The following is a 20,810-nucleotide window of genomic DNA, read 5'->3' on the forward strand; positions in this document are numbered from 1 at the left end:
GTAGACCAAAATGCAGCGGGTATGTGAATGCTCATCTTCTTATTTATTAAGAGGATACAAAACACTGAAACAAAACAACGACGAAGGTACTATGACTATACATGGAAACATCCACCCACAAAACACAAGCTGAAAACCCCTACTTAAATATGGCCTCCAATTAGAGATAACGAATAACAGCTGACTCCAATTGAAGGCCGAACTAAAACCCTGAACATAGAAATAGAACTAGAAATACAAACATAGAAATACATGAGATAGAACAGTACTCAAAAATCCCAACAACACAAAACAAACACACCCCTGCCACGTCCTGACCGTACTATAATCACAAAATGACCCCTTTACTAGTCAGGACGTGACAGTACCCCCCCCAAAGGTGCAGACCCCGAATGCACCTGAGAAAAAAACTCACAAAAACAATAACCCCAAACTAAAGGGAGGGAAGGGAGGGTGGCCACCGTCACCGACCCCCCCCCCTTCCCAATCCTCCCCCCTACGGAGGTGGCTCAGGAGCGGTACGCAGACCCCGCTCCACTGGTTCACCCCACTTTGGTGGCGCCTTTAGAGCGAGGTCCCTTGCCGCCGACCCCGGACTGGGGACCCTCGCAGCGGGCGACTCTGGCTGCGCCTGACTGGCGGGCGACTCTGGCTGCGCCGGACTGGCGGGCGACTCTGGCTGCGCCGGACTGGCGGGCGACTCTGGCTGCGCCGGACTGGCGGGCGACTCTGGCTGCGCCGGACTGGCGGGCGACTCTGCAGGCTCCGGACTGGCGGGCGACTCTGCAGGCTCCGGACTGGCGGACGACTCTGCAGGCTCCGGACTGGCGGGCGACTCTGCAGGCTCCGGACTGCGGGCCGTCTCTGCAGGCTCCGGACTGCGGGCCGTCTCTGCAGGCTCCGGACTGTGGGCCGTCTCTGGCGGCTCCGGACTGTGGGCCGTCTCTGTCGGCTCCGGACTGTAGGACGTCGCCGGAAGCACTGGACGGGGAACTGTCGCCGGAAGCTCTAATCGGGGCACTGTCGCCGGAAGCTCTAGACGGGACACTGTCGCCGGAAGCTCTAGACGGGACACTGTCGCCGGAAGCTCTAGACGGGGCACTGTCGCCGGAAGCTCTAGACGGGGCACTGTCGCCGGAAGCTCTAGACGGTGACTGCGCGCTGAAGGCCTGATGCGTGGGGCTGGCTTTGGAGGTGCCAGACTAGTGACACACACCTCAAGGCTAGTGCGAGGAGCAGGAACAGGACGTACTGGACTGGGCAGGCGCACTAGAGGCCTGATGCGTGGGGCTGGCTTTTGAGGCGCCAGCCTAGTAACACGCATCTCAGGGCTAGTGCGAGGAGAAGGAACAGGGTAAACTGGACCCTGGAGACGCACTGGAGGTCTGGAGCATACGGCCTGCACAACCCTTTCTGGCTGAGTGCTCAACATAGCCTGGCCATACTGAGGAGCTTTTACCTTTGAATGCGTCTGGGCAATACAGTGCGCATTTCCGCATAGCTCGGTGCTTTCTTGATCCATCGCTCCCCATAATAAGCATGGGAAGTTGGCTCAGGACTCCGAACTGACTTAGCCATGCTACCCGTGTGCTCCACCTCAAATGTTTTGGGGGCTGCCTCTCGCACTTGCCAATCGGTGCGTATAACGACACGTAATTGCGCCGCTCCGCCTTAGCTGCCTCCTGCTCCTCCTTAGGGCGCCGGTACTCCCCAGCCTTGTGCCATGGTCCTGCCCCATCCAGGATTTCCTCCCAGGTCCATGACTTCTTATAGCTCCTCTGCTGCTCCTTCCTCCGCTGCTTGGTCCTCTTTTGGTGGGTGGTTCTGTCACAAGCGTCGTTAAAGGTAGACCAAAATGCAGCGGGTATGTGAATGCTCATCTTCTTATTTATTAAGAGGATACAAAACACTGAAACAAAACAACGACGAAGGTACTATGACTATACATGGAAACATCCACCCACAAAACACAAGCTGAAAACCCCTACTTAAATATGGCCTCCAATTAGAGGCAACGAAGAACAGCTGCCTCCAATTGAAGGCCAAACCAAAACCCTGAACATAGAAATAGAAATACAAACATAGAAAAGTACCCAAAAATCCCAACAACACAAAACAAACACACCCCTGCCACGTCCTGACCATACTACAATAACAAAATGACCCCTTTACTGGTCAGGACGTGACAGTTCCACACTCACTTTACGGAATTCAAAATGACAACGCTTGTCTTTCATCATTTGGTCAGTTATGAATGGAAGAGTAGGTTCAGAATTTGTTGTTGCTAATCTTGCCAATGAAACAATCCTTAAAGTAGTTGGCAATATCAGTGGGTTTTGTGATGAATGAGCCATCGGATTCAGAGAAGGATGGAGCTGATGTCGCCCTTTAGCCCAAAATTTCATTCAATGTCCTCAAAAGCTTTTTACTATCATTCTTTATATATATTTTTTTTTTCATGGTACAATTTCTTCTTTTTGTTTAGTGACATGATTTCTCAATTTACAGTAAGTTTGCCAATCTGCTGTGCAGCCAGACTTACTTACTATTTATCTCAGCCATACACATTTTCAAATCCTCATCAATCCACAGGGATTTATCTGTTTTTACAGTCATTTTCTTAACGGGTGCATGCTTATTAGTCACTGGAATAAGCAATTTCATGAATGCAGCCGCCTGGTTGTTCCTCATTACACACAACAAACTAGCCAATGTTATTTTGTTCATTCGGAAAGTATTCAGACCTCTTCCCTTTTCTACATTGTGTTACATTAAAGCCTAAAATTAATGTTTTTCCTCATTCATCTACACACAATAACTCATAATAACAAAGCAAAACCAGTTATATTTTCAAACATCGCAACTAAATAATAAATAAATAAATACCTTTTTTACATAATTATTCAGACACTTTGCTATGATACTCAAAATTGAGCTCAGGTGCATCCTGTTTCTATTGATCATTCTTGAGATGTTTCTACAACTTGACAGGAGTCCACCTGTGGTAAATTCTATTGGTTGGACATGATCTGGAATTTGCACACCTGTCTATGTAAGGTCCCACAGTTGACAGTGCATGTCAGAGCAAAAACCAAGCCACGAGGTCGAAGGAATTGTGTGTAGAGCTCAGGATTGTGTTGAAGCACAGATCTGGGGAAGGTGGTGGCAGCATCAGGCTGCGGGGATGCTTTTCAGCAGCAGAGACTGGGAGACTAGTCAGGATTGAGGGAAAGATGAACGGAGCAAAGTACAGAGAGATCCTTGATGAAAACCTGCTCCAGAATGCTCAGGACCTCAGACTGGTGCGAAGGTTTACCTTCCAACAGGACAATGACCCTAAGCACAAAGCCAAGACAACGCAGGAGTGGCTTTGGGACAAGTCTCTGAATGTCCTTGAGGGGCAAAGCCAGAATTTGGACTTGTACCCAATCAAACATCTCTGGAGAGACCTGAAAATAGCTGTGCAGCGACGCTCCCCATCCAACAGAGCTTGAGAGGATCTGCAGAGAAGAATGGGAGAAACTCCCCAAATACAGTTGTGCCAAGTTTGTAGCGTTATTCCCAAGAATAAATTGCTTTGTCGTTATGGGGTATTGTGTGTAGATTGATAAGGGAAAAAATGATTTAACCCATTATAGAATAAGGCTGTAACGTAGCAAAATGTAGAAGAAGTCAATGGGTCTGAATACTTTCCGAATGCATTGTACATCTTCAACATTGAAATCACTACAAAACATCTTATATGTTCTCTTATACACTATATTAGGCCCAGCCTTTGGAACTTGGTTTTGCTAGATATGGTTCATAGGTGCATGATTACTGTTGACAATATCTGTTGGATTGACAGAGGCATTCAGTTGAGTTAGAGGAACATAAATTATTTTACTTACAATATGACTTTCAACAGCCCTGAGACAATGTATATTTGCAGCAGCACTACGACTCAGTGATACAATAGTAGGGATTATCTGAGCAGGGCTTGGGTCACTGATAAGTCATTGTTTCAACACAGCCTTGAAATGCGCGGTCCAGACACCAAGTTGATTTGGATGGACTCCATCATTCCTGTAGAGCATCTTCTGTTTCCAAAAGGTGTCAAAGTGATCTATAAAAGTATAAAAGTTATGCCAACAGAGCCACTGTAGTCTTTTAGCCAGATGTGTAATGCCAGTAGCCTGCTGCCCAGCAGTGGTGCAGGGCCTGAAATAATCAGCAGTTTTTTGTAGTGTTTCAGAGCTAGAATCAATTCTTTAAAATTCAGTTTCAGCAATTCCGAGCTAGCCCTCCTAATGTCCTTTCACCCCACATGGACTATAACAGCGTCAGCCCATGGCAGCTGTCATAGAATGGTAGGAATCAGCCTTCAAATCAAATCAAATTTTATTTGCCACATATACATGTTTTTTTTCGCCTTGAGTGGTTTAGGAAACCTTGAGGACTGATGGGAGGTGGGGTCTGATGCACCTAAGCTAACCGTAGAATCCATTTCTGCCTTCCATTAGGCTTGTGGTGGGTGACGTGTTTCCATTGCTGGATAGCGGAATCGGAGACTGTGGCATCCGTTAGGTCCTCTAGAAGCGTCGGTCCTGTTCCATTTTCCACAGGTGGGGGAGACTTCCCCAGTGAGAAGTCTCTGTGAAGCACTGACCAGTCAGTCAAAGAGTAGTGACAGGACGGTGATACTCTCACCATATCAGAATGACATCCAGCCTGAGTTGTAGAGAAGGTAGGTCGGACGTGGTTTCCCCAGCAAATTGTGCAACGCTGAGATTTTCTTGCTTAGGGTTGACAGCGCTGTCCTACAGTCCTCCGCAAGAAGGCAGTTGTTCCATTGAAAATCTGGTTGGTCCACAGTGTTCCAGAAAAGATCATAGTAAGATTGTAACGACCAATTGGATATCACAAAATTAGGGAGAAAAAGGTGGTATTATTAATTAAAATTAAAATAAAAAAAACTCCAACGCAGGAAGCGTTCGCCTCTTTCTCTGAATGGGGAGGCCTCCATGAGAAGAGGTAGTTCCAGATCGGTAAATCCAATCAGCTTTCTTCTGTAACTGGATGGCTAACAGCTTAGCTAGCAGCAAGCTAGCTAGCTAAGTTTAGCGGCTCTGTCAAGCAGGATTTAAACTCTGTTAAGTGAGATTCCAGGACAAGAAATAACGGTCCTAGCTGTTAAAAGCTAACCGCGTCATGGAATCTGTGCAAAAAGAAGTCCATTATTTATAATTTAACTTAAATTTGTTATTTTTGACTAAAATGAACCAACCGAGTAGTCGAGTGCTTCCAGCATTCAGCTATATCATGTGTGAGAGAATTTAACTCCCTGTATGCAGATCACTTTGTGTTTCTCAATAGTTCTGCCTTGTCTGTATTGCTCCCATCCCCCGTAAAGGTGTTGTGATCACATTCTGTAGGTCTGGTCATCTGATTGGATGTGAAGAGGGCCTTACACCTTTTAAAGGGTTAATACATTTGGTTATGATAAACTGTAAGATCTCCTCTTCAGGAGACCTCTGTGTGTGTGTTAAAACCTGCCACAGACCTGATGAAACCAGCCACCTGTCAGAAGATGCTTAGACTCGTTCACCTTGTTATGACCCTATACTTGTTATGAAAGGTCAAGTTTCGGTCAAACCCACTTCTGAGTTTTTACTTGCTGATAAGATGGTTCCTGCTGTTGTTGCCATGGAATGTTACGTTAGGGTGACTGGGGAGGCTATATGAGGTACAGAATGTTTTAGAACATTTAGCAGAACATGGGGAGAGCTATCATATACTGTACTCTGTACCAACTTCTGTCTACAATTGTATTACTAAAGATAATTTTAATACTTAAACAAAGAGTCTGTTTCCTTTCCATCACTAATGTACGTTTGATAATTATATAGATCTGATCATTCGTTGAAGAAATTGACCAACAAATGTTACATTTTACAGTAATGCTCAGATTTATAATACAAACAGCCCTCTCTCTCTCTCTGCACATTGCTAATTATTATTATAGAGTCAGATAAAATACAATTTAAAAAAAACTTCATTAATATACAAATGACATAGTCTGATTATGTGTCCTGTTGAGGATTTCACTCGACTACAAGGTTAGACCTACTATAGCTACTAGTACCACTTTTAAGAAAGTATTATTATTACTACTACTACTTCTATTCTGTGGTCATGTTGTACAGTGCACTAAGAAAGAATTCAGACCCCTTGACTTTTTCCACATTTTGTTAGGTTACAGCCTTATTCTAAAATTGATTAAATAGTTTTTTCCCCTCATCGATCTGCACACAATACCCCATAATGCCAAAGGAAAAACTGGTTTTCAAATTTTTGGGCAAATTTATATATATACAAAAACTGAAATATCACATTTACATAAGTATTCAGACCCTTTACTCAGTACTTTGTTGAAGCACCTTTGACAGTGATTACAGCCTCAAGTCTTCTTGGGTATGACGCTACAAGCTTGGCACACGTGTATTTGGGGATTTTCTCCCATTCTTCTCTGCAGATCCTCTCAAGCTCTGTCAGGTTGGATGGAGAGCGTCGCTCCACAGCTATTTTCAGGTCTCTCCAGAGATGTTTGATCGGGTTCAAGTCCGGGCTTTGGTTGGGCGACTCAAGGACATTCAGAGACTTGTCCCGAAGCCACTCCTGCGTGTTCTCGGCTGTGTGCTTAGGGTTGTTGTCCTGTTGGAAGGTGAACCTTCGACCCAGTCTGAGGTCCTGAGTGCTCTGGAGCAGGTTTTCATCAAGGATCTCTCTGTACTTTGCTCCGTTCATCTTTCCCTCGATCCTGACTAGTCTCCCAGTCCCTGCTGCTGAAGAACATCCCCACAGCATGATGCTACCACTGTAGGGAGGGTGCAAGGTTTTCTCCAGACGTGATGCTTGGTATACAAGCCAAAGAGTTCAATCTTGGTTTCAGAGACCAGAGAATCTTGGATCTAATGGTCTGAGAGTCGTTTCAGTGCCTTTTACTGAGGAGTGGCTTCCGTCTGGCCACTCTACCATAAAGGCCTGATTGATGGAGTGCTGCAAAGATGGTTGTCCTTCTGGAAGGTTCTCCAGTCTCCACAGAGGAACTCTGGAGCTCTGTCAGAGTGACCATCAAGTTCTTGGTCACCTCCCTGACCAAGGCCCTTTTCCCCAAAATGTTCAGTTTGGCAGGGCGGCCAGCTACAGGAAGAGCCTTGGTAGTTCCAAACTTCTTCCATTTAAGAATGATGGAGGCCACTGTGTTCTTGGGGAACTTCAAAGCTGCAGACATTTTTTGGTACTATTCCCCAGATCTGTGCATCGACACAATCCTGTCTCGGAGCTCTACAGACAATACCTTTGACCTCATGGATTGGTTTTTGCTGTGAACTGCACTGTCAACTATGGGGCCTTATATAGATAGGTGTGTGCCTTTCCAAATCATGTCTAATCAATTGAATTTACCACAGGTGGACTCCAATCAAGTTGCAGAAACAGGATGCACCTGAGCTCAATTTCGAGTCCCATCGCAAAGGGGCTGAATTATTATGTAAATAAGTCATATCTGTTTAGAATATTTTATAAATTTGCTAACAATTCAAAAAACCTGTTTTTGCTTTGTCATTATGGGGTATTGTGTATAGATTGATAAGGAAAACATTTTATTTAATACATTTTAGAGTAAGACTGTAATTTAACAACATGTGGAAAAAGCCAATGGGTCTGAATACTTTCCGAATGCACTGTATATTGGCACAGGCTCATTATGGCTTATTGGTAACTGATCATGAATGCCAAACACATCAACATGGTCTCAGAGCCAAGATGGCGTAGCAGTAGGACGTCTGTTTGTCTTGTCCTGTCCCATGTATATATATTTTTCTTCATATATATTTCGGATATATTTTTTTATCTCAATTTCCATCTACGGAGTGAACATACAACCCGCCTCACCCAATGTGGTAAGGATCTGCTATTTTTTACACTTTAGAACCGGAACCCCCATCAGAAGCTAGCCAGCTAACTAGCTACTAGCTAGTACTGCTAGCAGTCATCACCGTTAACTCAGACATCAGCCAACCTCAGCCCGGTCAATTCCTGCCAGTCTGCACAGCGCGATATCAACCCAGAGTATATCGGACTGATTTTTCTCGACCGGATCTCCGGATTCCTACCGCAAGCTCTGAACCTTTACACCGGATCATCACAGCTAGCTAGCTGCTATCCGAGTGGCTACTCCTGGCTAACGTCTCTATCCCGAAGCAAGCACCAGTTAGCCTGGTGCTAGCCTCAAGCTAGGCCCATCTCCCGGCTAGCTGAAGAGGTTCATCAGCCAATTCTTGGGCTACAATACCTATTTTTCCAACTGACCTGGACCCTTTTACTGCCAACACGGAGCCCCGCCGATCCACCACGACTGGTCTGTCGACGTAACTGTCCGAGGGGGTTTCAACAGGCTCTTCCGTTGCAACGTCCCCCGAAGGCCCATCTGCTAGCCTGCTAGCCCCGGCCCGCTAGCTGTCTGAATCGCCATGTCTCCAGCTCGCCTAGCTACTCACTGGACCCTACGATCACTTGGCTACACATACCTCTCCCTAATGTCAATATGCCTTGTCTATTGCTGTTTTGGTTAGTGATTATTGTTTTATTTCACTGTAGAGCCTCCAGCCCTGCTCAATATGCCTTAGCTAGCCCTTTTGTTCCACCCCCCCACACATGCGGTGACCTCACCTGGCTTAAATGGTGCCTCTAGAGACAAAACCTCACTCATCGTCACTCAATGCCTAGGCTTACCTCCACTGTATTCACATCCTACCTTACCCTTGTCTGTACATTATGCCGTGAATTTATTCTTCCGCGCCCAAAAATCTGCTCCTTTTACTCTCTGTCCTGAACGCACTAGGCGACCAGATCTTATAGCCTTTAGCCGTACCCTTATCCTACTCCTCCACTGTTCCTCTGGTGATGTAGAGGTTAACCCAGGCCCTGCAGCCCCTAGCTCCCCTCCAAATCGCCAGGCGCTCTCATTTGTTGACTTCTGTAACTGTAAAAGCCTTGGTTTCATGCATGTTAACATTAGAAGCCTCCTCCCTAAGTTTGTTTTATTCACTGCTTTAGCACACTCTGCCAACACGGATGTCCTAGTCGTGTCTAAATCCCGGCTTAGGAAGGCCACCAAAAATCCTGAAATTTCCATCCCTAACTATAACATTTTCCGACAAGATAGAACTGCAGAGATAGTCTGCAGAGTTCTGTAATACTATCCAGGTCTTTGTCCAAATAATTCGAGCTTCTACTTTTAAAAATCCACCTTTCCAGAAACAAGTCTCTCACTGTTGCTGCTTGTTATAGACCCCCTTCAGCCCACAGCTGTGCCCTGGACACCATATGTGAATTCATTGCCCCCATCCATCTTCAGAGTTCGTACTGTTAGGTGACCTAAACTGGGACATGCTTATTAACACCCCGGCCATCCTACAATCTAAGTTAGATGCCCTCAATCTCACACAAATGATCAAGGAACCTACCAGGTACAATCCCAAATCCACAACCATGGGCATCCTCTTAGATATCATCCTGACCAACATGCCCTCTAAATACACCTCTGCTGTCTTCAACCAGGATCTCAGCAATCATTGCCTCATTGCCTGCGTGCGTAATGGGTCCGCGGTCAAACGACCACCCCTCATCACTGTCAAACGCTCTCTAAAACACTTCAGCGAGCACGCCTTTCTAATTGACCTGGCCCGGGTATCCTGGAAGGATATTGGCCTCATCCCGTCAGTAGGGGATGCCTGGTTGCTCTTTAAAAGTGTTTTCCTCACAGTCTTAAATAAAAAATGTAGAACTAAGAACAGATATAGCCCTTGGTTCACCCCAGACTTGACTGCCAGCACAAAAACATCATGTGGTGTTCTGCATTAGCATCGAATAGCCCACGCGATATGCAACTTTTCAGGGAAGTCAGGAACCAATATACTCAGTCAGTTAGGAAAGCTAAGGCAAGTTTTTATCAAACAGAAATGTGCATCCTGTAGCACTAATTCCAAAAAGTTTTGGGACACTGTAAAGTCCATGGAGAATAAGATCACCTCCTCCCAGCTGCCCACTGCACTGAGGATAGGAAACATTGCCACCACAAATAAATCTACGATAATCGATAATTTCAATAAGCATTTTTCTACGGCTGGCCATGCGTTCCACCTGGCTACATCTCAGCACCCCCTGCAGTAACTTGCCTAAGCCCCCCCCCCCCCCGCTTCTCCTTCACCCAAATCCAGACAGCTGATGTTCTGAAAGAGCTGCAAAATCTGGATCCCTACAAATCAGCTGGGCTAGACAATCTTTTAAAATTATCTGCCGAAATTGTTGCAACCCCTATTACTAGCCTGTTCAAGCTCTCTTTTATACCATCTGAGAACCCCAAAGATTGGAAAGCTGCCGTGGTCATCCCCCTCTTCAAAGGGGGAGACACTCTAGACCCAAACTGTCTATATCCATCCTGCCCTTCCCTTCTGAAATCTTCGAAAGCCAAGTTAACAAACAGATCACCAACCATTTTGAATCCCATCGTACCTTCTCCACTATGCAATCTGGATTCCGAGCTGGTCATGGGTGCACCTCAGCCACGCTCAAGGTCCTAAACAATATCATAACCGCCATCGATAAAAGTCAGTACAGTGCAGCCGTCTTCATTGACCTGGCCAAGGCTTTCGACTCTGTCAATCACCGCATTATTATTGGCAGACAATAGCCTTGGCTTCTCAAATGACTGCCTCGCCTGGTTCACCAACAACTTCTCAGATTAAGTTAAGTGTGTCAAATCGGAGGGTCTGTTGTCCGGACCTCTGGCAGTCTCTATGGGGGTGCAATTCTCGCGCCGACTCTTTTCTCTGTATATATCAATGATGTCGCTCTTGCTGCTAGTGACTCTCTGATCCACCTCTATGCAGACGACACCATTCTGTATACATCTGGCCCTTCTTTGGACACTGAGCTAACAAACCTCCAAACAAGCTTCAATGATATACAACACTCCTTCCGTGGCCTCCAATTGCTCTTAAATGCAAGTAAAACTAAGTTTTACTTCTTCAACCAATTGCTGCCCGCACCCTTCCGCCCGCCCGACTAGCATCAGTACTCTGGACGTTTCTGACTTAGAATATGTGGACAACTACAAATACCTAGGTGTCTGGTTAGACTGTAAACTCTCCTTCCAGACTCACATTAAGCATCTCCAATCCAGAATTAAATCTAGAATCGGCTTCCTATTTCGCAACAAAGCCTCCTTCACTCACGCTGCCAAACATACCCTCGTAAAACTGACTATTCTACCGATCCTCGACTTCGGCGATGTCATTTACAAAATAGCCTGCTCTACTCAGCAAACTGGATGTAGTCTATCACAGTGCCATCCGTTCTGTCACCAAAGCCCCATATACTACCCACCACTGCAACCTGTATGCTCTCGTTGGCTGGCCCCCACTACATAATCGTTGCTAAACCCACTGGCTCCAGGTCATCTATAAGTCTATACTAGGTAAAGCCCCGCCTTATCTCAGCTCACTCGTCACCATAGCAACACCCACCCGTAGCATGTGCTCCAGCAGGTATATTTCACTGGTCACCCCCAAAGCCACCACTGCCTCTGGCTGTCTTTCCTTCCAGTTCTCTGCTGCCAATGACTGGAACGAATTGCAAAAAAAATCACTGAAGCTGGAGTCTTATATCTCCCTCTTTTAGCATCAGCTGTCAGAGCAGCTTACCGATCACTGTACCTGTACAGAGCCAATCTGTAAATAGCACACCCAACTACCTCATTCCCATATTGTTACTTATCCTCTTGCTCTTTTGCACACCAGTATCTCTACTTGCACATCATCATCTGCTCATCTATCACTCCAGTGTTAATGCTAAATTGTAATTATTTCGCCTCCATGGCCGATTTATTGCCTTACCTCCCTACTCTTCTACATTTACACACACTGTACATATATATTTTTATTGTGTTATTGGCTGTACGTTTGTTGATGTGTATCTCTGTGTTGTTGTTTTTCTTGCACTGCTTTGCTTTATCTTGGCAAGGCCACAGTTTTAAATGAGAATTTGTTCTCAACTGGCCTACCTGGTTAAATAAAGGTGAAATAATTTAAAAAAAATAAAACAGCATTTCGTATTATTCTGTACGTAAATCCGAGACTCTCCATTTATTATGATATGCTACGTTACGTATGTTATGTATACATTTTTTGATGTCCATCATCCATTTCGTATGAAATGTTACAAATTTGGAAACGTACACTATGTTATGAATTCTAGCCAGTTGGGTATTGTTAGCTAGCTGACTAATGTTAGATAGCTGACTAAAGTTAGCTAGGCTAGGGCTTAGGGTTAAGGTTAGGGTTAAGTTTATGTCACGACTCCTACCGAAGGTGGCTCCCCCTCCTGCTCAGGTGGCGCTCGGCGGTCGTCGTCACCGGCCTACTAGCTGCCACCGATTCCCTTTTTGTTTTCCCCCTTTTCGTTATTAGGTGCACCTGTTCTTAGTTGGGCTGATTAGCGAGCTTTATTAGCCAGCAGGCCCGCCTGCTCTTTGTGCGGGATTATTTTCATTGTATGCGTATGTTGCGTATGTTTGCGCAAGCTGTGTTTTGTCCCTTGTGTTTGTGGCACTTTGTTTTGTAGTGCGCTCTGTGCGCTGTTTGGGTTGGCTTGTCGTTTGGTCAGTGTGCCTATTAAAGCCATTACCCTGAATCGCCGTTTTCCTGCACTTGATTCCTCATCAGCAAACACCCACGCCTTACAGTTTAGGAGTTAGGTTTAAGGGTTAAGGTTAGGAATACGCTTAAGGGAATGGTTAGCTAACGGGGTTAAGGTTAAGGGAAGGGTTAGCTAACATGCTAAGTAGTTGCAAAGTAGCTAAAAAGTAGTAAGTAGTTGAAAAGTTGCTAATTAGCTAAAATACTAAAGTTGTTCCTGATGAGATTCAAACTCAACCTTTGGGTTGCTGAACCTTTGCGTTAAACACCAAACCATCCGCCCTGACCAACCACCCTCCTTTTGTTTTTGCCTTAAGTAACCATCGGTCTTATGTAACAATACCAATCATAACATGCTAATTTGAGGTTCACGGCTTTACATTTACACTGTTATGTCTAATCTATGAGACCAGGCTGAACACATGGGAGCTTTGGAGAGTTCTTACAGCCAAACACTCTAGGGTAGCTACAGAATGCTAAGAACACTTTATTTACCCGATTCTTTACACTATCAGTCTGTCAATCATATCAGTAATTTATTATCACAGAACATAATTTATATTACTAGTGTCCTTGGTTACTACTGTAGAGCTTGCAGTATTAAAAGTGGGGTCTCTTTTAATACTGCAATATTTGAAGTATCCTGTGACACTACTCTACTGTAGCATTTCAGGCTGGAAAGTGTCTGTGGCATGCTCTTTAAGTCTATGATATACCACAGTAAGAGGATCTATAGGATCTAAGTAATATGACTCTAGTCATGTGTGAGCAAGTGAACCATAACCCCACCCCCCACCACCATTACAATCATCCACATTACTCTTACAGAATTTCCACGTGGGCGAGGATATTCTAAATTTATTCAAAGCCTAAAGAATGACAACCTGTTTTTAACTAAGACAAAGGATTTTATAACTGACTTTTTCCTGCATGCAATTCAACATTCATCTTTAAAACAAACCAAAAAAATTGGTCAAAGAGTTCATATTAACAAAGCAAGTTGAAGAAAAAACAATACAAATGGATAGCAATAAAGACTCTAACATAGAGGCACAGAATAAGTTAGAGGAAAAACAAAAAGAAATTTAGGAACTTAATCGGCAACTATCAAGTATAAATTATTCTAAAAAATAATGCGAATTGGATGGAAATGGGTGAAAAATGTATCTTTGAATCTTCAACATAGAAATGTTACCAAAAATAATTGACATAAACCATGATTCACAAAATAATATTTTGAAAGAGGAAGCTAAGTACTTAAACCACCCAGACACATCAAAGATACAGTTCTCCAAAGATACAGTTGTCCTTCTGAACTGAGCTGCAGGACAGGAATAAAACTGCTCAGGGATGTAACCATTAGGCTATTGGTGATTGTAAAACAGTTACAGAGTTCAATGGCTGTGATGGGAGAAAACTGAGGATGGATAAACAACATTGTAATGACTCCACAATAATGATTTAAATGACAGTGAAAGTAATTATGCAAATAAACATATTGTATGCAACAAGGCACTGAACTAATACTGCAGAAAAAATGTTTTGTCCTAAATGCAAAGCCTTATGTTTGGGGCAAATCCAACACATCACTGAGTAACTGCCGCCGGATTTCCAAGCATGGTGGTGGCTGCATCATGGTATGGGCATGCTTGACATTGGCAAATATAGGGGAGTTTTTCTGGATAAAAAGAAACGGGATGCAGCTAAGCAGGAAAACCTGCTTCAGTCTGCTTTACAGCAAACACTGGGAGAGGAATTCACATTTCAGCAGGACAATAATCTACAACACAAGGCCAAATCTACACTGGAGTTGTTTACCAAGAAGACAGTAAATGTTCCTGAGTGACCAAGATACAGTTTTGACCTAAATTTGCTTGAAAATCTATGGCAGGATTTGAAAATTGGTGTGTACCCATGAGCACCAACATTTTGACAGAGCATGAACAATTATGAAAAGAATAAAGGGCTAATATTGAACAATCCAGGTGTGTAAAGCTCTTAAGCACCTTCTTTGTCCGCTTTGAAGATAATACAGTGCCACCGTCGCGACCCGCTAACAAGGACAGCCCCCCCACCCCTCTCCTTCTCCAAGGCCGACGTGAATAAAACATTTAAACATGTTAACCCTCGCAAGGCTGCTGGCACAGACGGCATCCATAGCCACGTCCTCAGAGCATGCGCAGACCAGCTGGCTGGTGTGTTTCCGGACATATCCAATCTCTCCCTATCCCAGTCTGTTGTCCCCACATGCTTCAAGATGGCTACCATTGTTCCTGTACCCAAGACGGCAAAGATAACTAAATGACTACCGCCCCATAGCACACACTTCTGTCATCATGAAGTGCTTTGAGAGACTAGTCAAGGATCACCTCCACCTTACCGGCCACCCTAGACCCACTTCAGTTTGCATACCACCCCAACAGGTCCACAGACAACACAATTGCCATCACACTGCCCATCCCATCTGGACTAGAGGTTGACCAATTAATCGGAATGGCTGATTAATTAGGGCCGATTTCAAGTATTCATAACAATCGGTAATCAGAATTTTTGGACACCGATTATGGCCGATTACATTGCACTCCACGAGGAGACCGCGTGGCAGGCTGACTACTTGTTACGCGAGTGCAGCAAGGAGCCAAGGTAAGTTGCTAGCTAGCATTACACTTATCTTATAAAAAACAATCAATCTTAACATAATCACTAGTTCACTATACATGGTTGATGATATTACTGGTTTATCTAGCTTGTCCTGAATTGCATATAATCGATGCGGTGCCTGTTAATTAATCATCGAATCACAGCCTACTTCACCAAACGGGTGATGATTTAACAAGCGCATTCGCGAAAAAAGCACTGTCGTTGCACCAATGTATACCTAACCATAAACATCAATGCTTTTCTTAAAATCAAAACACAAGTATATATTTTTAAACCTGCATATTTTGTTAACATTGCCTGCTAACATGATTTTCTTTTAACTAGGGAAATTGTGTCACTTCTCTTGCGTTCTGTGCAAGCAGAGTCAGGGTATATGCAGCAGTTTGGGTTGCCTGGCTTATTGCAAACTGTGTGAAGACCATTTCTTCCTAACAAAGACCGTAATTAATTTGCCAGAATTGTACATAATTATGACATAACATTGAAGGTTGTGGAATGTAACAGCAATATTTAGACTTAGGGATGCCACAAGTTAGATAAAATACGGAATGGTTCCGTATTTCACTGAAAGAATAAACGTTTTGTTTTCGAAATGATAGTTCCCGGATTTGACCATATTAATGACCTACGGCTTGTATTTCTGTGTGTTCTTATACTATAATTAAGTCTATGATTTGATAGAGCAGTCTGACGGAGTGGTGGTAGGCAGCAGCAGGCTCATAAGCATTCATTCAAACAGCACTTTCCTGCATTTGCCAACAGCTCTTTGCTGTGCTTCAAGCATTGACTTTAAGCCTATCAACTCCCGAGATTAGGCTGGCAATACTATAGAGCCTATAAGAACATCCAATAGTCAAAGGTATATGAAATACAAATGGTATAGAGAGAAATATGTCCCGTGTGGCTCAGTTGGTAGAGCATGGTGTTTGTAATGCCAGGGTTGTGGGTTCGATTCCCACTGGGGACCAGTATGGGAAAAAAATGTATGAAATGTAAGCATTCACTACTGTAAGTTGCTCTGGATAAGAGCCTCTGCTAAATGACTAAAATGTATAAAAAATGTAAATAGTCCTATAATAGCTAAAACTTCTTACCTGGGAATATGGAAGACTGATGTTAAAAGGAACCACCAGCTTTCATATGTTCTGAGCAAGGAACTTAAACGTTAGCTTTTTTTACATAGCAAATATTGCACTTTTACTTTCTTCTCCAACACTGTTTTTGCATTATTTAAACCAAATTGAACATGTTTCATTATTTATTTGAGACTAAATAAATTTTATTGATGTATTATATTAAGTTAAAATAAAAGTGTTCATTCAGTATTGTTGTAATTCTCATTATTACAAATATATATATATAAAAATTGGCTGATTAATCGGTATCGGCGGGGTTTTGGTCCTCCAATAATCGGTATCGGTATCGCTGTAGAAAAATTATAATCGGTCAACCTCTAATCTGGACAAAAGGAATACCTATGTTAGAGTGCTGTTCATTGACTACAGCTCAGCACTCAACACCATAGTGTCCTCCAAACTCACGTCAGCAAAACAAAGGAGATGATCGCAGACTTCAGCAAACAGCTGAGGGAGCACCCCCCCCTATCCACATTGAAGGGACAGTAGTGGAGAAGGTAGAAAGTTAAGTTCCTTGGCGTACATATCACAGACAAACAGATATTGTCCACCCACACAGGCAGTGTGGTAAAGAAGGTGCACCAGCGCCTCTTCAACCTCAGGAGGCTGAATAAATGTGGCTTGTCACACAAAACCCTGAAACTTTTACAGGTGCACAATCGAGAGCATCCTGTCCGGCTGTATCACACCCTGGTACGGCAACTGCACCGCCCACAACCGCAAGGCTCTCCAGAGGGTGGTGCGGTCTGCACAATGCATCACCGGGGGCAAACTACCTGCCCTCCATAACACCTACAACCCCCTATGTCACAGGAAGGCCAAAAAGATCATCAAGGACAACAGCCACCCGAGCCACTGCCTGTTCACACCGCTACCATCCAGAAGGCGAGGTCAGTACAGGTGCATCAAAGCTGGGACCGAGAGACTGAAAACCAGCTTCTATCTCAAGGCCATCAGACTATTAAACTGCAATCACTAACTCAGAGAGGCTGCTGCCTACATTGAGACCAAATCACTGGCCACTTTAATAAATGGATCACTAGTCACTTTAAACAATGCCACTTTAAATAATGCCACTTTAATAATGTTATATATCTTACATTACTCATATCACATGTAGCGTCCAAACAGCGTGTTGAACGTGGTGAGCGTAGATGACTCTTCTGTGAGCTTAATAGCCCAGTAGCCTGATCTGACGTCCATGAAACTGAAGTCACGTGCTCCCGCTTGCTTGTGTGTGATGTCATCTAGCATTAGTAAGGGGTAATGGGAGCGTTTGATAGCCTTGTTGAAGTCTCTTGGGTCGAGACGTACTCTGAGCTTGCATGTGTGTGGTTTCTCCACCACACTAACGCGTTTACCCAATCTGTTGGTTCTGTAACCTAGGTAACGATGTCAGATTGCACCATGCTCTCCAACTCTTTCTTCGGGCACGGAGAGCAAGGGGAATCTTTCTTGTGGGTAGACCACAGGGGTCGCGTCTGGGTCAAGGTGAACGGTACATTCTCCTGGGAATATAGTCTTATTCCTGTAAAAACATCAGCAAACTCCTCCACTACAATCTTTGTCTCTACTGGTGCTGTTACTGATTAAAAAAATTGCTTGATGAGGTCCATGTCTAAACATGCTTTAAGACCTAGCACTGCAGGTGCTCGAGTGTCAACAATGTAAAAATCCAACATCATGTCACTTTCCTTGTATTTGCATTTGAAAGTGCATGTGCCTTTTACTGGGAGCTGTTCACCACCATAACCAGTCGGTCTGTGCGTGCTGGGCTGTAGCTCGCACTCAGATGTCAAGCTGCAGTACTTATTCTGAGGAATAATGTTTACTTGTGCACCAGTGTCTAGTTTGAACTTTAGCTCTGTGTCTTGTGTTCCTATCTCAATGTCAGCTAAGGCTTGCTCTGTCTCTGATATCTGACTTGTCTGTGTCACTGAATCAGTAAATAGTTCATCAGCATATGACTATGATTGACTTTTCATCTTCACTCACTGTGTGTACTGTTTTCTCAGGTGAGCTCTGCACACTTTTGTAAAGTGATTCCATTTCCCACATTTAGTACACTGTTTGCGTTGAGCTGGGCGATTTCCCTGTTCGCCATGCACTTTGTATCCACAACATCCACATGTTTTGGGGTGTTTTGAGTCTGTGTCACTCTGTTTTGGAGTTCTGTTTTAGAGGTGTGCTTTGATGTCTGCCTGACCGCGTGTACTGCTCGTTCACGTGATGCGCTCGTGCTGCCGCCCAGAATGGTTTTAATTTGTACCTGTGCTAACTCGTGATATCTGGCTATGTCGATAGCTTTTTCCAGCATTAGCTCAGACCAAACTTTCAAAAATTCCAAATACAATATGATCCCTGACCATCGCATCCTTGTTTGCATAATTAGTCTTTCACAAGCAGACGCAGCTCAGTCACAAACTCTTCAAACGATTTGCTAGGTCCCTGTACTTTCTCATGGAATTTGTACCTAGAGAGAATCTAATTGGTTTTTGGCACAACATATGCTTCAAAACAATCGTAGTATGTTTTCAGTACATTTGATTCAGCCTCGGTAAGTGTCCATGTGTTGTAAATATCTCTCCCTATTTCACCAATCCACAGGAGCAGGTAGCTGCACTTTTCCTCATCTCCTCTTTCCTTCAGAGGACCCATGAACATTAGCTACACATGCTGTTTGAACTTATGCCATGCAATTTTTTTATTTATTTTATTTCACCTTTATTTAACCAGGTAGGCCAGTTGAGAACACGTTCTCATTTACAACTGCAACCTGGCCAAGATAAAGCAAAGCAGGGCGACAAAAAAACAACACAGAATTACACATAGGATAAAAAAAAGTACAGTCAATAACACAATAGAAAAATCTATATACAGTGTGTGCAAATGGAGTAAGGAAGTAAGGCAATAAATAAGCCATCGTAGCGAAGCAATTACAATTGAGCAAATTAACACTGAAGTGATGGAAGGGCAGATGGTAATGTGCAAGTAGAAATACTGGTGTGCAAAAGAGCAAACAGTGAATAAAAACAATATGGGGATGAGGTAGGTAGTTGGGCTATTTACAGATGGGCTATGTACAGCTGCAGCGATCGGTAAGCTAATCAGATAGCTGATGTTTAAAGTCAGTGAGGGAGATATTAGTCTCCAACTTCAGCGATTTTTGCAATTCGTTCCAGTCATTGGCAGCAGAAAACTGGAAGGAAAGGCGGCCAAAGTGGGTGTTGGCTTTGGGGATGACCAGTGAGATATACCTGCGTGTTATGGGTGAGTGTTGTTATGGTGACCAGTGAGCTGAGATAAGGTGGAGCTTTATCTAGCATAGACTTATAGATGACCTGGAGCCAGTGGGTCTGGCGAGGAATATGTAGCGAGGGCCAGCCAACGAGAGCATGCAGGTCGCAGTTGTGGGTGGTATATCTGGGCTTTGGTGACAAAATGGATGGCACTGTGATAGACTGCATCCAGTTTGCTGAGTAGAGTGTTGGAGGCTATTTTGTAAATGACATTGCGAAAGTCGAGGATCGGTAGAATAGTCAGTTTTACGAGGGTATGTTTGGCAGCGTGAGTGAAGGAGGCTTTGTTGCGAAATAGGAAGCCGATTCTCGATTTAATTTTGGATTGGAGATGATTAATATGAGTCTGGAAGGAGAGTTTACAGTCTAACCAGACACCTAGGTATTTGTAGTTGTCCACATATTCTAAGTCAGAACCGTCCAGAGTAGTGATGCTAGTCGGGCGGGCGGGCGGGTGTGGGCAGCGATCAGTTGAAGAGCATGCATTTAGTTTTACTAGCGTTTAAGAGCAGTTGGAGGCCACAGAAGGAGTGTTGCATGGCATTGAAGCTCGTTTGGAGGTTTGTTAACACAGTGTCCAAAGAAGGGCCAGATGTATACAGAATGGTGTCGTCTGCATAGAGGTGGATCAAGGAATCACCCGCAGCAAGAGTGACATCATTGATGTATACAGAGAAAAGAGTCGCCCCGAGAATTGAACCCTGTGGTACCCCCATAGAGACTGCCAGAGGTCCGGACAACAAGCCCTCCAATTTTACACACTGAACTCTATCTGAGAAGTAGTTGGTGAACCAGGCGAGGCAGTCATTTGAGAAACCAAGGCTGTTGAGTCTGCCGATAAGAATACAGTGATTGACAGAGTCGAAAGGCTTGGCCAGGTCGATGAATACGGCTGCACAATATTGTCTTTTATCGATGGCGGTTATGATATTGTTTAGTACCTTGAGCATGGCTGAGTTGCACCCATGACCAGC

The 20,810-nt window shown here is 44.1% G+C and overlaps 1 non-coding gene across 1 annotated transcript; it reads left to right on the plus strand.

The window, feature by feature from the left end:
- The first annotated feature begins 16,294 nt into the window (after positions 1–16,294).
- On the plus strand, positions 16,295–16,368 carry trnat-ugu (transfer RNA threonine (anticodon UGU)). Its single transcript has one exon. It is a non-coding gene; the product is annotated as a tRNA-Thr (tRNA).
- The last annotated feature ends 4,442 nt before the right edge of the window (positions 16,369–20,810 follow it).

Source organism: Salmo trutta, chromosome 37, assembly GCF_901001165.1.
Source record: "Salmo trutta chromosome 37, fSalTru1.1, whole genome shotgun sequence".
NCBI classification, from domain to species: Eukaryota; Metazoa; Chordata; class Actinopteri; order Salmoniformes; family Salmonidae; genus Salmo; species Salmo trutta.